General features: G+C 42.5%; 1 long non-coding RNA gene across 1 annotated transcript in view; it reads left to right on the forward strand.

Annotated features, from left to right (window-relative positions):
* LOC144616257 (uncharacterized) overlaps nt 1–20,591 on the forward strand; it is a 111,208-nt gene that overhangs the window by 10,608 nt on the left and 80,009 nt on the right. The window contains exon 2 of the long non-coding RNA XR_013555384.2: nt 300–387. This is a non-coding gene — a long non-coding RNA (uncharacterized LOC144616257). The remainder of the gene's footprint in view (nt 1–299; nt 388–20,591) is intronic.

A 20,591-nucleotide genomic window follows, 5' to 3' on the forward strand; every position in this document is an offset into this window, starting at 1 on the left:
AAGTCTCTTACGCTCCTGTGCACACGTGTGCCTCCTATTTCGACACCTCTCCTCTCTTCCAATTAGGCCTGGCAAATACTGTCTTCCGAATAGCTCTGCCCCAGCTTTTCCATTTTTCTGCTTTTCCATTTTACGCACCGCCGTCACACTCGTGCCCCCAAACTACCCAGTGCACCCCACCGTCTGCAAGATCAAACCCAACTCTTTGCCTGACGTTGAAGACCTTGTATTATCTCGCCTCCTCCAGATCTATTTTTTTTTTCTTTCTTTGAAAAGCACACAATTTTCTTCTTTTTCAGTTGAGCTCCTGGCACGGACCAGCCACTATTCTAGGAACTATGGAGGCAAACATAAGACAGATATTCTCCATGTTTAGAAGACAGACAGGTAAGCCAATTATTATACCACAGTACAAATGCCACATATACAACCTGTTAGAGCACCCCAGTTTAGGGGCAAAAATTGGGTCGCGTGGACAGTTACAGGTATCATTATTATCTTTTACCGTCGTTGAGAAGGGTGACAAGGACCCCGAGCTATCCTACCTGGCGTTAAACCCCTGTTTCCTCACATGACCTCAGCCGTGCGGTCTGAACTCTCTGTGCCTCGGTTTCTTCATTTATAAAATGAGGGTAAGAGCCCGGACCATCTCATAGTGTTGTGAGCATTAGATAAATTCTAAAATAGTTGTAGAGTACTTAGAGCCGTGCCTGGAATGCAGTGATGGCTCAGTTAAAGTTAGCTGTTTCAGAGGGGGCAGTGTTTATTCGATTCTTCCCTACAGCAAGACCTTAACTTCTCTTCAAAGCCCTTCCTGCCACCATCTTGCACACACCTACATCTTGTACTTTTGCTGTTCTTGGGCTCCGGCTTTCCTCGGCCACCTGAGGAGAAGGGAGCTTATTATAAAAATGCATGAAGTCTGGTACTGGTCCTCGGAAGCTATCTGATGACCTCAGGGAGGGTGGGGCAGCCGCTTCCCCTTTCACTCTCTCGTGGGCCCCAGGAATTCCACTCTGTGACATTTCTGCCTTTCTCTGCATGCCTCTGTATTTCTCTTATTCACTGGCTACTCTACCCTTTATCTTCTGGAGAGAACCCAACCGACTGGCTCAGAGGTTAGCCTTGCCCAACCAGACAGACTTTAGATGTCATATAGATCTCGTTATATAGATCAATAGCCAGCCCACGACTGGGCCCATCAGGGTGAAATGTTCAACCTGGTCCAATCAAGGGCTCCCCTTGTGCAAGGACCACCCTGCTTTGTTGGCTTGGGGAGCTTGGCTGGATGGTGGGAACTGGGATGCTATATGGGACGGCAAGAGTCACGAGACAGCATACTCTCAGTAGTGAGGCACAAGCTTTGCTCCCGGGGGACCAACATCTCACACTGTGGAGCGGAGTCCTGACCCCGGTTCTCCTGCCCTTCTACGATACCTGGAGAGGAAGGTCCTCTTTTATAACATGAGACCCCAGCTGCCCCTCCGGAGACCCTCTGTCAAGGGCCCACCCTCTACCCCCTTCCTGATGCTCCCGTTGAAACTCTTAAAGCCTGCTCACCATTCTGCCCTCACCTGATCCATGCCAGATTCAAAACTTCCAGCAATCTCCCTCTTTAACCATCAGAGACGTCCCTGCGCTTCTTACGGACTGTGCTTTTGGAGGATTTTTTCACAGCGAAGCTGTGATGCTTTTAGTACATGATTTTTCCTTTGCACTGACATTTCTTTTTTTTTTTTTTTTAAGATTTTTATTTATTTTTTGAGAGAGACACAGAACACTAGCAGGGGAGGGGCAGAGAGAGGGAGACGCAGAATCTGAAGGAGGCTCCAGGCTCTGAGCCATCAGCACAGAGCCCGACGCGGGGCTCGAACTCACGCACCGTGAGATCGTGCCTGAGCTGAAGTCGGACGCTTAACCGACTGTGCCACCCAGGCGCCCTGTGCACTGATATTTGTCATACTTGAAAGATTTTACAGATCATTTGGGTCATCCGTGCAAAATATAGGCTCCTTCTCCCACCCGTAATTTCCAAATTGAGCTCTCCATGAAAGACACTTAGGGTCTGGACACATGGCCCCCAAATCTCATTCCATAAAATAATTTATTTCCTAATTCTCTCTTTCCATAACTCGTAGGCATTGCAGGTGTGTTTGAGGTGGGAGTGGGTAAGAAGGGCTGGGTGAGGGAACAGGTTTGGGGCCACCACTGGACCACTGGCCACCCAGAGTATCATCCAGGCACCAGTTCCGCTCTGCAAACTATTAGTAGCCTGGGTAAGAGAAGTACGGTGCTGACGTAAGGGTTTAGAACCCAAAAAAGGACGGACTGGTAGACACCGTCCCCGCTTCCAGCAACCTTACAGTCAGTAAGTGAACATAAATTGCGATAGGGAACGAGGGGGTGTTCTGGAAGTGTGCATCGGTCAGAAGCTCGGGGAAGGCTTCCCCAGAAAGGCCACATCTGAGCCTGGGCCTGAACAATGAGCGTGTTACCAGGGCTGCGGGGGGTGGGGCGGGGTGAGCACCTCCCGGTGGAAAGCTACAGTGGGGTCCGGCCCAGAGTGTGAGGCCAGCAGGTGTAAGACAGGCGGGAGGGGCAAGAGAGTGCAGATGACTGGTTGCTGTCTTCGATGGCGACATTGTGGAGGGTTCTACAGAGGCGGTGAGGGAGGACAGCTCTCTCCCAAGCCGTGCTGATCAGAATGCAGTGAACAGACTTCTGGGGTGACTGGGGAATCAGGAATTAAAAAAACAACAGGACACACGCACACACACGCGCACACACACATACACACAGAAAACAAACCATCCCCAAACAAAACAGGTAACTCTGACAAAGTTAGGGAACTTTGTACTTTAGAAACCAATAGCAAAGGGAAATTCAAACAACAGATTCTGCTTTAGGGCTGTCTATACGTAATAGAAACCAGCGTATCGTATTATAACAACATTTATAGAGCTACTTAAAAAATAAAAAATTCAAGGCACATTTACTGAGTTTGGGAGCGACTACGTTAATTAGGTAGCCATATGGCTGGTGAACATAATGAAACATATTTTGGTTTTCTTCTTTCAACTTGCAAACACAACAAAGCAGGATTTTCGGTTTGTTTATTTGTTTTTTTTTGATCAACCAAACTGTTTTTCAACGCAGTGAAAGTAGTTTCTCAGACCTGTTTGTAAATTTTTAGGTCAAACTTAATTCAGCAAACTTAATTTAAAATTATCTTCTAGTATGTGTTTCTCTTATTCTTTTTTTTAAAGTTTATTTATTTTTGAGAGAGAGACAGCATGAGTGGGGGAGGGACAGAGAGAGAAGGAGAGAGAGAGAGAGAGAGAGAGAGAGAGAGAGAGAGAGAGAATCCCAAGCAGGCTCTGCACACCAGCACACAGCCCGACACAGGGCTCGAACCCAAGAAACCATGCGATCATGACCTGAGCTGAAGCCAAGAGTCGCAGACCCAACCGACTGAGCCACCCAGGCGCCCTCTTATTCTAATAATCTTTCCCGTTTTAATGGCCAAACTCAATCAGTTGGATACCTTTTTAACACAGATCCTTGCTCTATTTGTTTTTTTTTTTTTTTAATTTTTTTTCAACGTTTTTTATTTATTTTTTGGGACAGAGAGAGACAGAGCATGAACGGGGGAGGGTCAGAGAGAGAGGGAGACACAGAATCGGAAACAGGCTCCAGGCTCCGAGCCATCAGCCCAGAGCCTGACGCGGGGCTCGAACTCACGGACCGCAAGATCGTGTCCTGGCTGAAGTCGGACGCTTAACCGACTGCGCCACCCAGGCGCCCAATCCTTGCTCTATTTGTATGAGAGTCCCGGTTTTAACTTATTGACAACTGCTCTTGGACAGTGGATTTGTCTGGTAAAGTCTAGCATAAAGTGGCTCAGGCGTAAAACGTATTGGCTTAGAGGATACGCAGCACCCCTCCCAATTGTACGAGTCCCCAAGGGTCCTCACCTCTATTCTGTGCACCCAATGGATGTGACGCTCCCTGGGAAATCTGACGTCGGTCAAAACGTCGAAGTCTCAGGTTCTTTCGGACTCAAACACTATGAATTTTCTAGATGTCACCATTTTTTCTGACCGATCTGTGGTGTTTGTGGCCATGGTGATAAATAGCTGCTACATCATGCTAATATCATTTACATAATAATAACTTACCTAATGGAGCTTGACAGTCAGAGAGACTAAAAGGTGGGCAGGAAAGGGGAACCTAGCCCGCTGGGGGCTGTAGGGAGTTGGCACGACTGGCTTGAGGATGAGGGGACAAGGGAAACCGGCCTGGCTATGGATAGGTAGTGAGATCAGCTTGCAATGGGAGGGGTTCAGAATAGGCTTATATCATGAACTGATGGGAGGAGAAAAGGTTATGTCACTACCAATGACTCTCCTTTTAAAAGTGATTGGAGATGAAATTTTAAATTGTCATGTAAATACATTTTCAAACATGAGTGACTATGCTCTGTGTTCCTACAGTGGAAAGAATCACCTTTTAAAAATAATAGGAATGTGGCACGCCTGGGTGGCTCAGTCGGGTAAGCGTCTGACTTTAGCCCAGGTCATGATCTCACTGTTCGAGAGTTGGAGCCCCACGTCAGGCTCTGTGCTGACGGCACGGAGCCTGCTACAGATCCTCTGCCCCCTCTCTCTGCTCCTCCCCTGCTTGCATATTCTCTCTCAAAAATAAAGAACCATTAAAAAAATAACAGGAATATGTAAAGAACTGCGGAAAGACACAAAAGGGTATTGTGTTAGAATTCTCTGGACAAACTTGCGTCCCATCAGCGATTTGGACAAAATCTGCACATTCCTAAAGCAACGGAATGTAGCAATACATTAATAAGAAGGCAGGGGGCTAAGCTGTTTCATGTTATTGCAGTCTGATATTATTTACCGGAGAATATTCTTGATTAAGAAGAAAAAAACACTGAGGCTCAGGAAACATTAGAAGTCTGTAAAGGTTTTATCTTCTGGGTTTAATATTTTTCTTTTTGTTTGATTTGGTAAGGAACCCCAAGAAAGGGGTGTGATGCCTCAGTAACAAAGCAGGGTGGCTGATAGAAAAGAGTAAAAAGTCGGTTGAAAGTAATCCTGGGTCATGTCCCTTGTTTGCCAATTGGGACTTTGACTTTTTTCCTGCCTCGGTTCTCATTCAGTTTCTTCAGTTATTTCGAATGCACGCTTTTGCATTCGATTGACATTGCGAGTGTTTATTCTCCTACACTGCAATCCAACCTATATTTTCACTTTTTCTAAAAGGAAGGCGTTGGTTTTTCTAGCAGTGCCCATAGTCGATAAGCGGCTGTCGCTGTGTATCGCAGGGTAAGGAAGACATAGCCATATTCCGTGGGCAGGGGTGAGGACAGACAAACGAAGTAACTAAAGAAATCATCAACATACCTTGGGTAGGAAAAGCCCTTATTGCTTCCAGATTACCCTAAAGCAAGAGTCTAAGAAAAGGAATGTTAGTTCTGCGGGTGGGTGGTACATTCAAGGGACCACAGTAGGCATTTTTTTTTTCCATGTCTGAGAAAGCAAAGTCTAGGAAAAGCATTCAAGAGACTCCCTTGAGATGATGTTACTAGAAAATGATGTCTGAGACCTGGGGAGAATTTAAAGTAGGCTACTATGGACACCTATAGATAGCATCAAACAGCTTCCATTTGGCTGCCTAGGTGGGAAATGACGACCCCTGGATGTGATCAAAGCCCTCCCTCCCACACCCCCCCCCCAGTTCTCCGGGGTTCCCCCATGAGTGGAACCATCGTAGCTCATTTAGATGCCACGCAGTATTTGGCAGGGGAAGGAGCTTCTTTCCTCCCGGTGCTTAACCTCCTTTCCCTTGGATACAAATGTCAATATTGGATTTAGTCTGGTTGAATGAATGTGTCAGAGGGGAGATTAGTGACTGGCAGTCACAAAAGGGTTTTTCAATTGGCAAAAGTAAATTTCTCACAAATGAATCAAAACAGTTTGAGGTGGAAAAGAAGCAAGGGGAAAAAAAAAGCCTTGCCAAGTTGAGTCATGATGCCTCATTTAATGGATCTGAAAACTTCAGGATGGGCAGTTTATCTGGAAGCTACTGGATTCAGCCAGCAGGAAGCGGGGGTGGAGGGGCGATGAGGGAAAGAGAGCATAGACCTTCATATCCTCAACAGAGCATTTTCTGTGCGAAGTCTCAGTATATTATCTCTTTTTATGACATAAAACCATCCATTGCCTAGCTTCGGATGATCAGAGTGCCTAGTTTATTATAACAATCCTTAGACCACTTAACGTAATAAGTTAAAATGATGGAAGTTTTTATTTTTATGGATGGTTACATTCATGCCTTTAGAAATTGGTTACGCTGTTTGCCTTGGTGTTTATTTGTTTGCTTTGAGTGCTTTTTTTAACAATCATGCATCTCTGCTTTGGTCGAGTAAATGTAGGTGGTTCCCACTACAGAATCACCTTTTCTGTACAATTCACACTTGTGGCATAATTGCTAAGGCCATTGTGTCTGTGGTCACATTAATGCTTCCAGTCATTTTCAATATTAGGGGCATGTGGATTTCAAGGAATCTGTGTTCTAGAGTGGAAGGAAGAAGGAAAGACAACCTCTGGGGTGTAGTTATTGATTTATTAATTGAAAGCACTTCTGATTTATCCTTTTCAGGTTTAGCAAAACACATTAACAGTTATAAACTTAAAAGTTTCAAGAAGGGAATTTGAAGGTTATGGGAGAAGTGTGGGAAGTACCAAGTGTTCAACTCTGTAGATTCCTTGAGAGCTGCTGGCAGAATGTTTAGAAAAGTGGCCTCCGCGTCCTCAGAAAACATCATTTTCATACACTACCCACATGTATTACATCTAAATTCAAGGCTATTGCCAAAGGACTGAAGAAAGAAATCGGTCAATTGGCTAAACCCTAGCGTTAGAGACTTGCTGCCTCCCTGAATTTTCTATATCAAAAGATAAACAACACCCGAGAAGTCTCTATGAGATTCATCAAAAAGACTTTGGAGGGTGGGGGAAGGGGCGCCTGGGTGCCTCAGTCACTTAAGCATCTGACTTTGGCTTAGGCTGCAATCTCCTGGTTCGTGGGTTCAAGCCCCACGTTGGGCTCTGTGCGGACAGCTCAGAGATGGAGCCTACTTCAGATTCTGTGTCTTCTTGGGGCACCTGAGTGTCTCAGTTGATTAAGCGTCTGACCCTTGTTTTCAGCTCAGGTCATGATCTCATGGTTTGTGAGTTTGAGCCCCACATTGGGTTCTGTGCTGGCAGCGCGGAACTTACTTGGGATTCTCTCTCCCCCTCTCTCTCTGCTCCTCCCCAACTCGTACTCTCTTTCGCTCTCAAAAATAAGTAACATTTTTAAAAAGCCTTCTATCTTTCTTCTAGTAAAGAATAATCAAGGGGCGCCTGGGTGGCGCAGTCGGTTAAGCGTCCGACTTCAGCCAGGTCACGATCTCGCTGTCCGTGAGTTCGAGCCCCACGTCAGGCTCTGGGCTGATGGCTCGGAGCCTGGAGCCCGTTTCCGATTCTGTGTCTCCCTCTCTCTCTGCCCCTCCCCCGTTCATGCTCTGTCTCTCTCTGTCCCAAAAATAAATAAAAAACGTTGAAAAAAAAAAAAAAATTTAAAAGAATAATCAAGCCATACAAGTTAGCGTTAGGTTTGGTCATGTATAACAAAACCCCACCAGCACTAATGTCTTTAACACACAAGGTTCCTTCTCGCACCTGAAATAGGTCCCGAGGTTCATGGGTGGAAGACCATTATGGAGGCTCCATGTGTGATCGGGACCCTTGATGGTTCTCTCTTGGCATCTGCCATCCTTTTCCCTGGCACCTTAACAAGGTACAGGTACTTGTAACTCTAAGTACTTTAAGAAGTTCTTTTGTAAGAGACAGGTACATAAAATGTAACTATAATGAATAAATAAAATAATAAGGGCATAGCAATAAGAAATATTTTTTCTTTCTTAAAGAATTTAGGAAGAATAATTGCCATAAAGCAGAAAAAAAATATGCGTGGGAAAAGAGTTTTGTGTGTGTGTGCATGTATGTGTGTGTGTGCGTGTTGTGTTTGTTGTGGTTGTTAGCATTTCTTTATCTCCCTCTCTCTTATTTCTCACAATTAGCCAGACAATAACCCTGGCAATTCTTTCTCCAAAGTATTGTTTCAATTTTTCCTTCTTTCTTTCACATCCCCACTGATACTTCCCCTTCCCTGAAAATGTCTGAACTACTGCAGATTTTGAAAGATTTTGAAATGGTGTTTTTTTTCCATTTTTTTCTTTGATATTATTCTCATTTTGTCATTTTGCCTTAAAAAATTTAGGAGCTCTTGTCAGCCATAGGATAAATTTGGGACTCCTTAGCTTGGCATCCAAGACCCTTCACAATCTTTCCAGTGTTTTCTACAAAGATCTCCCTGTCCCCAACTAAACTATCTCCCTCATATTTCTTGAGCTCACTGATTCTATATCTTTACACACATTCTTTCCCCTCTCTAGAATGCCTTATGTATTTATGTTAAGAATCTATCCATTCCCCGGGCACCTGGGTGACTCAATCAGTTAAGAGTCCAACTCTTCATCTCAGCTCAGGTCTTGATCTTGGGGTCACGAGTTCAAGCCCCACATTGAGCTGCATGCTGGGCATGGGGCCTTCTTAAAAAGAATCTATCCATTCCCTACCTCACACCCATTAGGACAGCTACTATAAAACAAACAAACAAACAAACAAACAAACAAACAAACAAACAAAGAGTAGCAGGTGTTAGAGAGGAATTGGAGAAATTGGAACCCTGTGACACTGTGGGTAAGAATGTAGAATGGTGCAGCCACTATGGAAAACAGTCTGGTGAGTCCTGAAAAATTGAAAAATAAAACTACCATATGATCCAGTAATTCTACTTCTGGGTATGTATCCAAAGGAATTGAAAACAGAATCTTGCAGAGACACGTGTACACCCATATTTATAGCAGCATTATTTACAACAGCCAAAAGATAGAAACAACTCAAGTGTCCTTTGACAGAAAAATGGATACGCAAAATGTGGCATAAACACACAATGGAACATTATTCACCCTTAAAAAAGGAAGGAAATTCAGACACATGTGATCACATGAATGAACCTTGAGGACATTGTGCTAAGTGAAATAAGCGAGTCACAAAAGGACACATACTGGATCATTCCACTTATACGAGGTAACTAGAGTGGTCAACTTCACGGAGACAGAAAGTGGAATGGGGGATCCAGGGGTTGGAGGAAGGCGAGGGTGGAGACTTACTGTTTAACAGGTATGGAGTTTCAGTGTTGCAGGGTGAAAAGAGTTCCGGAGATGGGTGGTGGTGGTGGTTCACAATAATGCAACAGTACTCGATGGCACTGAACTAAAAACACTGAAAAATGGTGAAGATGGTAAATTTCATGTTATGTACATTGTAACACATTTAAGGAAAAAAAATCGCATTCCTTTAAAAGAGCTCACGTTCTACTTGTGCTTCGAAGCTTTCCCCAACCCATCCCAAGCTGAAATGCTTCTTTTCCTCTCAGATCTATGCTAGAGGGGGCATTTGACCCTGTGTAAAAATGGGAACAGATCTGGCTTTTCCCCACTCACTGAGTCATTTCACTTCTGAGCGGTGAGTTTAGGAGAAGAAACTGGGCGTGTTTAAGACACATCTGATGGCTTCTACCTTTCTCATCGACCTATTTATGGAGGCTGTTCTCTGGGATAAGCTTCTTGGGGTGGGCTTTGTGCCTGCAGGTACAGCTTGTCGTCCACTGGGACAGGGATTCCGAGGTAAATCAGTCTAACTCTGGGGAATACCAAAAGCATACCTAGCTACACATCTATGACCACATTGTTTATCACTTAAAAAGTTGATATTTTCATTTTTTTTTGTCAGCTCCTATGTCTTATTTTTTAAGTTCATCCAAACTCTATTGAAAAAGGAGTGTTTTGTACCGAGTGTCTAAAACCTTAATAATATACAGCATATATATCTATACATACATACATATATATGGGTCTGTGTATATATATGTATCTGTGTGTGTGTATATATAGATAGATACATCTGCATGTATATCCATATCTAAGTTTAGATATAGATATAACTTTCCTTCAGCATATCGCTATTCTAAATTCCCACTGGTCCCAGGCACCATGACCTTGCCCAAGGCTTTGTGCCGTGATGCATTACAACAGGGTCAGAGATCCCCGTTCTAAAACACAGGTGGAAATTGGCAGCCATGAGCCAAATATGACCTGTAGTTATCAGTTTTTGATCAGCTTTTAAAAAATTAGTTACCAACATTTAAAAATTGAGAGATTTCAGAGAACAACTTGACCTCTGACTTCTCTTTAAGAATTAGATCAGCCTTGAGTCTCTGTTGGTAGAAAGCAAAATGCCTCTGAAACTGATCAGTTGCAGCCCTGAGAGACAAGGCACTCTTTCTGGTTTCCCATGGACCTACCCTCTCCTTTGAATCTTATATGACTTACTGGTCCTGCAGGCTCTTGTATTTGCAACTTTTTTGGGGGGGCAACTGCTGCTCTAAAAATTAAAAAAAATTTTTTTAATGTTATTTATTTTTGAGAGAGGGGGAGACAGTCTGAGCAGGAGAAGGGCAGAGAGAGAGAGAGAGAGAGAGGGAGACACGGAATCTGAAGCAGGCTCCAGGCTCCGAGCTGTCAGCACAAAAGCCCAGACCTGCATGGGGCTCAAACTCACGAACCTGCGAGATCATGACCTGAGACAAAGTCCCATGCTTAACCGACTGAGCCACCCAGGCACCCCTCTGAGAAAGAATATTTTCACATATTACACTTAATTGTAATAAGACATTTCCTTCAGGTCAGGAATGATTTCTGGATGCTGATATTGGAGATCCTAGCCTGTGTAGTTAGTTAAGAAAAGGGGAAAAATTATTTAAGAAAGGATAAGGAAGAAACAAAATTGACATTATTGATGAAGGGTATGATTTTCTAGGTAGAAAATCCAAGATAAAATACCAGAATCAATAAAAGAGTTCAGCAAGATTGTTATTATATAATATTCGTATTGACACAACACAAAATCAATGTGCAAGAGCAACTAACTATTAGAGGTCTAACTAGCTAGCTATCGTTCTGAATGATAAATCTAAAAAAATGCACAATAAATTTATGGAGAAATTTATAAAAATTTACAAAAGACATTTTTAAAAGACCCTAATACGTTAAAAGGGACATGTGTTCATGAAAAGTTAAAATTCAATATTGTAAACTTAAAATTAATCTATGAATTCAAGGCAATGCTAATTAAAATCCTAAGAGGTTTCAGTTTTGTTTTTATGAAACTCAAAATGTACATTCTAAAATTTATATTGAAAATAAGGAGCCAGGACTAAGAAAAACAATTTTGTAAAAGAACAAGGGAGCATAAGCTTAAGAACTTGATATCAGGAGCTAGTATTAGGTTGAATTGTAAGAAATTTCTGTTTCTTTTCTAGTAATCGTAATTTGTAAGATATCGGCAATTCACCACAGAATTCAACCTGTACTAATTGAGACAGCCTAATATTGACCAAGTAATGAGTAAAAAGATCAATGGAAAAAAATTAAAGACGAGAAGCAGACACCACATGTATATGGAGACATGACACTGTACAGCATTAATTTTCAGTGGAGAAAGGATAGATGAATAAATAAATGGTTCTGGAACAATTTGTTGACCATGCAAAATAATGAGAATCCATACTATTGTCTGTAATAAAAATGAAAGATTTTTTTTCCTCCAAAGTTGAAAGACACTGATATGTATGAAATACTTAAATGTGAAAGGGAAACTATACAATAATATAATTAGGAGGCAAAGTGAGAGACTATGTATGTAGTGTCAAGGAAAGGAAGAATTTGTTAAACAAAACACAAGCAGGGTGAACAATAATGAAAAGGATAGATACAATTATATTGCAATGAATGCTTCCGTGCATCAAAAGACACCATAAAAAGTTGAAAATATAATAGACTTGACAGAGACTTAGGTAACGTATAACAATCCCAGGATAAATATTAGAATATATAAAAAAAAAAAACGTCTAAAATCAGTAATGAAAATACAAGCAACCCGATAGAAAAAGAGGCAAACATTTCAATAGGCAGAATTGGCCAAGTTGTTCATGAAGATCTGAGAAGATACCCAGTCTTCTCAATATTCAAGAAAACCCAGCTTAAGACTAAAACCAAGATGACATGCATTTTACATCTATCAGAATGAAAAAAGTTTCAAGCACTGTAGTGCCCTGAGAAGATGTGGATCATTGGTAACTTGCATTTTCTGAGGTTCCTCTGAGGAACCTAGCACCACTTGGTAAAACGTAAGATGCACACACCCAGCAGTTTTGCTTCTATGTAGCTATCTCCCAAAACTTATAAATGTTCTCATGGAGTCGCTCACAAGAATGTTCATACGACATTGCTTGTGGCAGTGAATGATTACCGATGTCTACCGTTAGGAAAATGGATAAGTATCCAAGAGTCAAAATGAATAAACTAGTCCATTCTTAAAGACTTAGGTGAATTTTACAAACACCGTATTGAGTCAAAAAGACAAAACAAAGACTACATCCAGTATAACACCATTTAAATAAAGTCTGGGTACATTTCAACAACACCACACATGGATAAAATAATAAAGAAATCCTTGAAAGTGGTAAACACCATGTTTGGAATAGCGGTTACTTCCTAGAGGAAGGAAGGGAGTTGATATTCAGGAAGGATATGCCCTGGATTTTAAAATATGTGTATAATACCTTATTTCTTTAGTAAGGTGGTGGGTATCATTCTCCATATGTTCTCGTATATCCAAAATATTAAAATAAAAATGAAGAGTGGATGGAATTGAGTAGAAAGTTTTTGACACGTCTGACCATGAAGCAGAGCAAGGTGATAGAATCTGAAGGGAACTCTGGATTCCACAAAGACTTATTACTGTAGTTGTCTTATTTTCAGTTGGTGATGGGAAGATATTGACTCTCCTGCTGCATACAATGCCCGACTCCAGAGAGTTCCATTTGCATAGCTTGGAGCAGGTTTGGATGCTGAGGAAGAGCTGGAGATACAGAAGAGAGACCGTGGCCACAGAAAGAAAGGGATTGCAGAGGAGGGGCACTTTGAGGGACCCTTTGGGGTGTTAATGGAGACAGTCATGCAGATTCGAAGATGGGAAGATGAGTGAGGGCCTCAGGGAGTCAGCGAGTCAGTACTTCAGTGAAATAGAGACAGAGCCTGGGGATAAGCAAGTGCGAAGGTATGAAATGGTCCTCCCTGAGAGAGTGAAGTCAAGCCCAGCAAATGAATGTAATTACTGGCAGTACTGAGTGCGTTTAAAGGTGGTGTTCATAGAGCCATGGTGACAAAGTCTTCTACATTACGGGCATCTCTCCAGTATCATTTGGCTACATCATATGGACAGAGAAAGTCTTCAGTGGAATCCATCCAAGAAAGTCATAAAGGTCTAGGGTAATTATATTGCTGGACCATCGAATATGAACTTGAGAAGAAATTCAAAGAAAAGAGGAAGAGGCTGATGCATACAGAAAACACAGGAGAGGGTCGAGGGGTTCAAAGATCTCAATGAGGTCAGAATTTTCTTTGTATGGAAAGTGAGTGGGAAGGGGGGGGCGGCAAACAGGGGAGTGTTTGCATACCCTGAGGGATACTGGGCTGCCTAGTGGTATTCAAAGAAACATCATTCCAACCTGGAAGGAAGCATCAAAAGCATTTTAAAAATTTTTACTGAAATGCCTTGAAAAGGGGCAGAGAAGAATTACCTTCCTTGTCACAGCGAAGTATAAATTCCCCTTGCTTCTCACGTTCCCGGCGTCTCCCTTCTCACCTTCGTTGCAGCACCAGATAGAACTCCAGCCAGCGGATCCAGTGTTTTTCTCTCCACGTCACCGTCATCTTCCAGATCTCAGTTCTGCAGGGAAGAGCTTTGGGTCCTTTATAACATAAGTCAATCAAGCTCGCTTTGCTCTATCTTGTTTCTCAGTGGTGCCCATTTTCTGGGTCAACACAACCAAAGCCCTGTCGCTTCCATTTCTGGTTCCTATCATTTGAATTCACAATCTTTTTTTTTTTTCTTTTTATGTTTATTTATTTTGAGAGAGAGAGAGAGAGAGAGAGAGAGAGCGAGCATGAGTGGGGAAGGGGCAGAGAGAGAGGGAAAGAGAGAGAATCCCAGGCAGGCTCTGTACTGTCAGCATGGAGCCCAATGCAGGACGTGAACTCACAAACTACAAGAACAAGATGTGACCAAAACCAAGAGTCAGATGCTCAACCAACTAAGCCACCCAGGTGCCCCTGAATTCACAGTCTTGTAAGTGGTGTGGTTTCTGTTGATAATGAGGCCAGAGGTGTAGCCAAGTGCAGCACAGAGAAAAAGGACATCGGAGGTGAGAAGACCCAGGATCTGAGAGGTCAGGGTATTGGACAGATTATTCACATAGAGCTCCAGGCTACGTTCAAGTGATGTCAGAAGTTGTGGTGAAGAAGATCCATTTTATGTTTTATTGAGAGAGAGGAATGACCAATAAATTGCTAGATGATTCTTGTGAGGAGGGAAAAAATTTCCATACGTCGCAGAATGATTGTTATTCAAGATGGAGGAGGCGTAATGGTCTCAAAGGAATAAGTTGAAGAAAAAAGCTTCCACCTAAGAGGGCTAGAGGAGAGCAGTATCCCCAAGAGAAAATCAACGTTCAGTTAAGGAAAGGAGACAGGCGGGGTAATGGTTCAGAGAGGAGGTTAAATTTCTGAGACATTAATGGAGAGAAATTTCCAAAAGGCACAGTGGGGGGCTGATTTTGTAATTTTTTAAATTTCATTTGATGAGGGACAGAGATGGAACGGATTCAGGGATTTACTGCACAGTTTGGGGATGAGTGATAAGATAAACACCGGTGAGGTGTGTAACTTGCTGACTGAGGTACAGAGGGACAGGAGCATTTTGAATTTGGTTCTGATGGTCTTTTGGAGGCAAGTGAGTGCCTGGGACCCAGGATTGTGGTCCAAGGGTGTCCTGTGGGGAAGATGGCCCCGTAGGTCAGGCATATTTGTGGCAGGACTTCTCAGAGCTTCTCAGAGACATGCAAGCTTGAGAACTTATCCTAAGGAATTAATCACGGTGGCATACAAATTTATGCCTGAGGATATTCACCACTCTCTTATTTTTAATAACAAAATCTGCAAGCATTTTAAATATCCAACAATAAGGAACTGATTTAAAAGGTTCTGACACATCCATGAGGGAATTCTGTGTAAACATAAGAAATTTCATATAGAAATGTGTTTAGTAAGATGCGGAAACAACAGAACGTATTTTTAAGTGAAAAATTCTCACTGGGCCCATAGGTAAATGTAAATTAGTTTTATTCTCACTCTTGGGTTGGAAATTGTGTTCATGGGTATACATTATAGTCCTAAAAACAAAACTAAAATAAGAGAGGTCTGTGGGTAAATAAAGGATGAGTGTATGTCATGATCCAGGAATTATGATTAATAAATAATGCTTCTGTTTAAAAAGAAAAGAGTAATTTAGGGGTGCCTGGTGGCTCAGTCAGTTAAGTGGCTGACTTTTAATCTCACATCAGGTCTTGATCTCAGGGTCATGAGTTCAAGCTCCGATTTGGGTAGGCATGGAGACTACCTTAAAAAAAGAGTCTCTCTCTCTCTCTCTCTCTGTCTCTCTCTCTCAAAATAAATAAATAAACTTAAAGTCATTTTCAAAGTAATGTATACAATGAGCCTAATTTTTGCTTAAAAAATGTGAGCCACATTTGGTCTTGTCCCTCATTTCCTGGGCCTCTGCCTTATTGTTCATTCTCTGTATTTTAGCTCAGTATCACTGTTTTAGCGATCTCCTGTTGTGTAACAAATTATCCCCAAACCTACTAGCTTAAAACATTACACATGTGTTATTTCAGTTTCCGTGGATCAGGAATTTGGGAGCAGCTTAACTGGCTGGTTCTGGCTCAAGAGTTTCCATCAGGATATTGCCAAAGGTCGCAATTATCCGAAGGCTTGACTGGGGCTGGACGTTCTACTTCCAAGATGGCTCACTCACAAGACTCTCAGCAGGAGGCTTCAGTTCCTCACCTCATGAGCCTCTTCACAGCTGGCCCGAGTACCCTCATGACACGGCAGCCACTTTCCCCCAGAGTAACTAATCCAAGAAAGAGGGAGAGCAAGAAGGAAGCCATAAGCCTTTTCATGACCTAGTTGCAGACGTCAGGCACCGTCACTTCTGCCACGTTGTATTCACTAGACGGGAGTCACTGTGTTCACTCAAGGACAGAGAAGCAGCTGCTGGAAGTCGGAAGTTGGGTGGGCAGGCACAGGTGTAACAAGGCCTAGGGGGCTGTGGCTGGAGCAGCGATGGCTCTGTCACACCTCCCACTCTTGAAAAACTCTTGAGATATTAATCTGTCATTCCAGTCAGCTTTGTTTTTGTGCCTTCTCAGCATTGCCTCCCAGCTACAGTTCACGTCCTCTTCCCTCACCTTCCCACTAATGCCCAGATGCTCTCACCTAATTTATGTATTACTTTAATTTAATTATTTTCATTGCACATCCTCAGTAGTTACCAGCATCCACCTGTCCACAAGTCAACCCTCCATCTGCTCTACACATTCTTTTAAAGTATTTCTCACAGGTGGTTATTCCGGACCTGCTTCCATACTTCTGCTGAAAGGGGCTCACTACCTTACTACCTTACTGTAAAAGCTCTTGGTCAACAGTGATTCTTTATTTTAGAAACCTGTCATATCAAAGACAGCCAGCTTACAAGATACATTAATAACACTGTGGCAGCCCATGTTAGCTTGAGCCACCATAAAAAATATTGCAGAGTAAGTGGTTAAAACAACAGAAATGTATTATCTCACAGTTCTTGAGGCTGAGAGTCCAAGATCAAGGGCCAGTGGGATTCAGTTTCTGACGCGAATTCTCTTGTTGGCTTGCAGATGGCCACCTTCTCCATGTGGCCATCCCACATGGCAGAGAAAGCAGGAGAGTGAGCAAGCTCTCCAGTGTCTCCTTTTATAAGGACACTAAACCTCTAAATCATAAGGCTCCCACCCTCATGGCTTCATAAATACAATGACCTCTCAAAAGTCCTTCTCCAAATATTATCACATTAGAGGTTAGGGTCATAGCATATGAATTTTGCGGGGGTGCAATTCAGTCAATAGCACAGACTCTAGAATTACTTTTTGTATCTGAGATCAGATAAGAGATTTTTGCTCTTTGTCTTTTAGGGAGCTCATCCCTGATGCCTTTATAAGTACTTTGGCCAGAAATGATCATGAAGTGATGATTTTTTTTTCTGTAATCTTTGCAACCCTGGCACTGACTTTAGGGTGAGGCTATGCCCTGGATCAGTTTTCTCTTCTCCATGAGACAGAAAAAGTAGGAAAAGTTCTCATTCTTGGATGCTGGCCCTGATTCTTCAGCATGTGAATAATGAGTCAGTACTATTTACCTAGGAGGTTTATAATGATTATTTCATGTTTCAAATTCAATCCTGATTTTTCTGCAAATGCAGCATTCAGAGGAAAAGAAAGAACTCAGCTGTCTCTACAAACATATGGAAATCAATGATAAATGGACAGAGACTGCACAGTATATTTATTAACCAAGCTCATATAAATCATAATTTTTCAACCACTTATTAAACTAATAGGATTGTTTTGGGAACATCAAAGAATTCTTTATTAGGTAAATAATCATGTTTATCCACTCAGTTACGGGGAAAAGCAAATCATTCACACTGCATTTACTTTGCCTCATCAGATTTCATTTCTCTTAAATGTCAGCCATTGATAATTTTTACCAAACAACCTGGTAAAAAAAAAAAAGTCCAAATTTTTTCAGGCTTCCACCACCTCTCTGGTCCTAGAGAGTTCCACTGCTTTCTTCCCCAGTTGGGTAAATGCCCCATAAGGCTCAAAATGGCTCTCCCATACTGAACTCAAATTTAGGTACTTGGCTGCTATGGCCAACTATCTCTTTTTTCTTTCTTGATTCATCTTACGCTAATCTTTTTATTATATGACCACCCAGGCACATCTCCCCAGCTCGCTTTGTTGCTTAAACCTGAGCTAGATCCCCTCAACACCTGAAACAATCCCCTCTGTTTTCACTCTTCTTCTCCATCACACACCAGCTGATGTGGGCTCAGAGGACTCTGATGTTTTCCAGTGGTAATAAGAAGACAACACAATTAGGAAGTTAAGTCAGCTACCCGAACAAGGAAGACGTACTCCATGTTTGTCATTTTGATTTGTAATATTAATGTCCTGAAAAATTATTGTCATAAATCAGAATTATATAAATAAAAATGTATTTCAGCCATATTTAGCATGTCCCGGGGGAGTTAGAAATTGCATTTATTTAGGAAATATTTATCGATCGCTCTAAGGCCAGTAATTAGGCATAGTGGGAAATATGAAGATTTATTGATTTATTCAATACACATTTACTGTGTTTCATCTATGTGCCAGACACTGTTTGACACACTGGGGATACAGAGGTGAACAAGAAACAAGACTCCTGATCTCAGGGAGCTGCTACCCCAGTGGGAAAAGACAGATGATAAACAAGAAAGAAAGCAAATAAAAATGATCGCCAAGTAGCAGCAAGTATTATAAAGAAAATTCAACAGAATAATATAAAGATGACTGTAGCAGTGAGGGAAGCACTCATTTAGATGGAATAGTCAACAAAGGTGTCTGGAAAGTGACATTTGATCCAATATAAATGATGAGTAGAGTAGGGCACATTCCTTTTCCTGGAAGAGTTTACAACCAAGAGAGAGTCCAAGATGCATTCAGTTTAGTGCAAAACCCCAAGCAGATGTCTACAAACTTTATGTTAGAAATGGCATAAAATCACACAACTCAAAGAATAAAATAAGTATCTACGACCCCACACTGATATAAATAAATTATTGAACAAACAAACAAGTGTGAAAGTGCGAAAGTAGGTAAACATTCCTACAGAAAAATTTTAAATAATATATATAGATACTCCTTTATCCAGAAGGGAGAGCATAATTGCATTCCTTTTGAGTATGATCTGGACTTTGTGACTTGCTTCCAAGGGAAAAAGAGAGGTGGAAAGAGAAAAACAAACTTTACAGTGGGGAAACCTGACAAACACCTCTTTATTGAAGTGATCAAGGTTAACATCACCAGGGATGAGTTATGTTGATATCATGGACCCTCTGATATGATGTGACAAGAAGGGCATTTCCATTATGTGTTATCCATCCTGAAAACCCATAACCCCAGTTTAATCACAAGAAAACATAAGAAAATCCAAATTGAGAGACATTCTATAAAATTCCCAACCAGCACTCTTCAAAACTGTCAAGGTCATAGAAAACAGTAAAATGTCTATATCATTAAGATGGTGATACAGGTCATTCTTGACTTTAGTCACTGTCACAAAAAAGACCAGTTAGCAACTATCCATAAGCAAGACCCCATTGTGAAAATCCCAGAATCCGAGAATGAAGTTGAGGCACCCCCTGGTCCACAGAGACCAAGGAGGACCACATTAGAAGGGTAAGAGGATCAGCGTCACTCTGGAGGCATCACCCCTCCTCTAGACCAGCATAGATGCCACACTGAGAGAAGTCTCCTGAGACTATGGTTTCTCCAGTGGGGAAAAGAAAACCCAAGGTGGACATCCAGCTTCCTCAGTGTCGAAAGATTCTCTTCAAGAGGCCCATTCAGGTCTCTTCTCACAGAGATCACTGTGGGATGGATCACTGGGGATCACCAGAAAGGGGAGTGGGGTTTATGGCAACCAGAACTCAAATCTTTGTGCACCAAGTGCCTGTTTCCAGGAGTGCCAGAGTAGAAATCTTAGCCAGCCACCCTGCCCATTTGCAGAACTAAGCCAGTGTGGTCCTGTCTGGCCAGGGAGCTCAGCTCGCAGTTCTACCTGACTTAAGTTTTCAAGCCAATGGGCCATGACAGCCATGGGACTTATTCTAGACCCCATTCAGGCACAGGAACAAGTTCAAAGCCTCACACAACGGCTGAACATAGTGTTCAGTCCCATCCCAGAGAACCCAGCAACTGTGGAGCTTATCCTACAACCTGCTCAGCTGGGGATTCAAGCCAGCAGCCATGCCAAACCGCAGAGCATAGTCTCTATCCCTGCTTAATCAGGGAGTCTGAACAGTAACTCTGGGCTGCCTTGAAGCCCAATCTAGGATACCATCAATTCATGGAGCCCAGCCTGCAACCCTGCCCAGCAGTGGAGGCCAGCCTATGACTCTGTCTAACCATGGAGCACAGTCTCAAGCCCCAGTTAAATGCAGGGTAGAGCTGGAGGCCTTGCCCAACCAGAGAGCCTGGCCAGCGACATCATCCAACACCAAATACAGCCATGGTCTACTGGATTATGAAGCATAACGTGTGATTGTGCCCAGTTTTGGGGCACAGGCTGTGGCTCCACCTGGCTGCAGAGAACAGCCTGAGGTCCCATTCAATTTCAAAGCCCTGTCTTCATCCCTGCCTGAACA

This window comes from Panthera onca, chromosome B2 (assembly GCF_046562875.1).
Source record: "Panthera onca isolate mPanOnc1 chromosome B2, mPanOnc1 haplotype 2, whole genome shotgun sequence".
In the NCBI taxonomy this organism is placed as follows: Eukaryota; Metazoa; Chordata; class Mammalia; order Carnivora; family Felidae; genus Panthera; species Panthera onca.